We start from the raw sequence: 4513 nt of genomic DNA, 5'->3' as shown, positions 1-4513 counted from the left end.
TTATTTAAGTACTAACAATAAAAAACGAGTAAGGATATGGAAGACAATAAACGAATAAACTAATTTTCTCGTTAAATAAGAGAGTAATTTCCGAATTCAGTCTTTTCAAATTCCATTGCAATGGAAGCTTCTAATGTGTCCCCTAAGGGTTTACATTTTTCTTACACCTTCTCTATTCCTTTACACACCCTTCACACACTTACTTGGTGGTGTAAGGGGGACCTACAGTTTAAGGTGGGTTCCGAACCACCAAGAGCAACAGCCTTAAGTACTTAGAGAAAACCTTTTTCTCTAGAGGTACCGGTCCCACGACTCTCCGGAGATAAACAACTCCCTTGCTAGGCTAGTGTTCACCGCATGGGCCACCGAGAGACTCTTCGAGAGTGCGAGGCGGGAATCGAACCCGCAAGCCGAAGGAGTGGGTCCAAAGCCTACGCTTTAGCCCCCACGACCATCGTCCCACTTCTTCAAATTCCATTGAAGTTAATACTATTTTAATTCTATATTATTTTTATAGGAACATTACCTTTGTCTTTGAAAACACATGTTACTTATTCAGAAATCAACCATTTTCATTAATACGTTTATGCTCCTAGAAACTGATGAACAATTAGGACGTGTTTGAAATTCACATTCATTCACACTTTGACATACAGATGGCGTCGCAATGTGAGCGGTAACGAAAGAAGCGAAAGAAACGTTACCGGTAATGACGGTGGTTTTCCTGCTGAAATTACGGTGAATATTACCGCGACTCAACTCTATTAGGGAGCATGTGGCTAATCCCCTCTAGGAACCCTGTACTAAGGGACGCGCCATGTGGCCATATGGTAGGGGAAAATGGAACGGAAGTTGGAGCCAGCGGTAGAAGGCGCGAGGTATTCAAACGCCAATAAATAAAATAAATAAATTACCTGAATCGTGTATTCAATCAGATTAGGAAAATCAAAGTAATTAATAGTTTTGAAGTTAAAAAAATTGATAGTAGTAATATTTATGAAATAAAAAAATTGAATGAAAAAGAAGAACAGTATTATGAACCCATACACCCGAAAAACACGTAAAAAATGAAAATTTGAATAATTTAAAGTATGCAGCGTGAACCCAGAAGATTAGTAAAGGAAGTTATTAAATAAAAGGGAATAGTAATAATAATTCTTACTGCAAGTAAATTAATAATCCGCTGTGTAACTCACGTAGTGGGAATAAATGTGGGAATTAAAATTTTATAACAAGAATTCATTTAGAATGAATACTATCAAAAATGGTATAATCGAATTTTGTCTTAAATTAATTAATTTCCCACAAAAAAAAGGAATTTTTAACAAAATAAGAGAATCCTCGAAAAAAGATGAAATTTCAATTGGGAAGTTTATTTTTCTACCAAGAATGACGAATTTTCAAAAAAAATCCTGATTTCCAAATACTATATGAAAACACATGAATTTGATTCCAAATAGTTCAATTTTTAACGAAAAGAGATCGATTTTAAAACAAAAGGATTGATTTTTTACCAAACCAGGAAATTAAAAAATTGATTTATTGAGTAAAAAAGGTCAATTTTCAAATTAAAATATCAATTTCAAGCAAAAATAGTAGAATTGAATTTTCTTTTAAAGAAATTGGTTTTTGACAATCAGAAAAGGAAGATAGGAAAAGCAAAACATTGCTTGCCTTTTTTTGTAGAATTTTTGCAACTTTATACTGCACAAACACGCATTATAAATATCCAATTTATCTTCACATAACAGAAAATCTTAGGGTTAGAATGCACTGCCTAACCATTTCAAGATGTCAACAAGCACTATTCACAAACCGAAGCGCAAAGCTGTAGTAAATTTTGGTCTAGTATCTTGATATAGAACGGAAGTGTCTCTCTTATCACTCGACCAATCCGCAGTCAGCTGCCACATGGCGCGTCCCTTACTACAGGGTCCCTAGTCCCCTCTTATTCCTATGTCCATGGGCCAAGGCGCAAATTGAAAGCCAACCGAACGTGCCGGCGATTCTCTCTTTCTCGATTCTGGCGCTTACCTTCGCAATCCATATCTATAGTTGACTCGGGGCTGTCTCTCCGCGCCGAAAATATTAAAATTAATTAGGGCCTAAATTATTATATTTATTATTATGTTAAAATTAATTAATTTCTTTTACGATTTCTTCTTAAAAATTGGAAATTTTCGGGATACTAAATAAATTTAAAAAAATTCTTTGCGTACTTTAGATTTTCAGTGAAATTTCAAAAATTATTTTTTGAAACTAAAACTGAAATTTAAATGAAATTTAGATAACTTAAAAAATTTAATAAAGTTTAGTTAAATTAATTTTTCGTCTGGTTTCTTTTAAAAGAGAAATTTTCCAGATACTATATAAATCACTTTAAAAAAATCTTGTCATATTTTAGAATTGTAGCGAAATTTTAAAAATTAGTTTAAAAAATAAAATTTCTACAAAAATAGGGAATTCAGGATCAAATACTTCACTGTATAAATTTCTTGTGCGTGTATTTATAAATCCTTAAATATTTTATTATTTTTTTGCTTAATTAAGGTATAACTGAAGTAATATTTACACTTCTTTGTAGTTTCGAATTAACAATATACTTTTAATTCCAAGGAAAAATTTAAGGTTTTCACTGCTCATTTAATTATTTATCAAAATTACATTAAAATTCTGTACATTTTTAAAAAATTTTTTATTATTTGAAACGTATAATATTTTTTCTCATAATTTTATTAATTACAAAAACCCATAACTAGACTGTTCCTTGCATAGATCTCAAAAGTTTCAATAAAATTTTATATTTAATTTAGTCAATTATGCAATTTAAGGTTTTCATTCTTTTATAATGCATTTTTCTTGAATCACAATAAATTATTATACTTGCGTCTTTTCCAGATAAATAATAATAAAAACCAGAATTACTTTTAAATTGTATCTTTGTACTTTTTAAAATGTATATATTTTTCTTACCACCAAGGATACATTTTTTACTTTATTAATTATAGGGATCATTCTTTTTTTATATTAATCTTAATATTTCTCTTTTAATTAAAGCGTTTCATGGAGTGAAATTCAAATTGACAAGGTACCGAAAAAATCCAGTTATTGGTACTGAAATTTCAGTATACATAACAATCGTTGTTTAAATTTTTCCAATATTCTGTCATTAATATGTCACTGAATTGGTCTCCAGATTTTACTTTTTCTTTTTATTCTTCTCAATTTTGAATTTAATATAGTTTAATATTTTATTTGAAAGACACGACGCTTGTCCTTGTAATACCTTCTAGATGTTTCTTTTATGGAAGAAATCTTATTTCAGTTTTATTGTTTCAAAATAATTAAGACCTGAAACTTTAATTTTCGATTAAATATGATACTTTTAATGAAAACAAAGTGGTTTTATTTCTACAAGTCTAGAAAGTATTATAGAAAAATCTATAAAGTAGAAGGACAAAAGACAGATTTCCAACAAAAAAATCTTGAACTATATTAGAGTAGAAATTATATTTTGAATAGAAAATTTAGAAGAATAATAAATTTGGATTTAATAAATATTTAATTTAAAAAATTTGAGGGCAGTTAACCACTTGAAATTCTTATGCTCGTCATAATTACCAACTTCAAAGAAATCCAAATAGTTTATATAAATAATTCAAAGAATTGAAGCATCCAACAAAATTCAAAAGAAATATAAGGCACATAGGGGTACACATCAGCAACTAAGGCTATTACAAAAAAATGTAAAAAGAAAGAATTCCAAAGAATTAAAATAATTCAATCATTCTTTGCGAACCGGGAAATGACCGGAAATTGGTTTCCTTGATTAAAACAGCCACCTGAATTTCTTAGCATTTTAAAAGTTATTATAATCGTTGGCTTTTTCCTGTAAAAATAGTTATACTTTTTCATATTTGTAAACAAATTCCCACGAAGAATTGAAAAAATTTTTGATTTTATTTATTTCTCCAAGTGAATTTTTTTTAAGTTTGCAATAACATGTTTGCCACACCCCTTGAAATCCTTGAAAAGTCAGGGAACAAAAAAATGATCAGGGAAATCAGTGAAAAGTCAGTGAATTTCGAAAATGGGTCACGGAATTTTTTTAAAAACCGCTGACCAATCGTCGATCACGGATAGGGCCGTATCAATTCATACAGATCACATATTATTGCCCGCCGGTCGCCGCTGCGCCGCTACTGAACTGCTACCAGAGAATGTTCGGTGATGCTCGGCTCCTCTCGGCTCGCTGGGGTCAGGCCCGCGCTGTGTTGTTGGACTCGCCCGTGCAGGGATGGGCAGGTCTGTTATTGCTAACAAATTAGACGCGTAGTAGCAGAGATGAGGTGGGAGATTGCTTATGCCGTGTATTTGATTTCGACCGACTTACCCCAGCGCGCCCTGTTTACCTTAGCCTTCCGGGAACTAAAATTAAAGGTCCAAAAGCGCGCCCTGTTTGCCTTATTGTTATTTTTCGGGAACTAAAATGAAAGGTGGCTTACCTGCTACT

This window comes from Belonocnema kinseyi, chromosome 6 (genome assembly GCF_010883055.1).
Source record: "Belonocnema kinseyi isolate 2016_QV_RU_SX_M_011 chromosome 6, B_treatae_v1, whole genome shotgun sequence".
Classification (NCBI taxonomy): Eukaryota; Metazoa; Arthropoda; class Insecta; order Hymenoptera; family Cynipidae; genus Belonocnema; species Belonocnema kinseyi.
Note: the sequence above shows the minus strand (reverse complement) of the source record.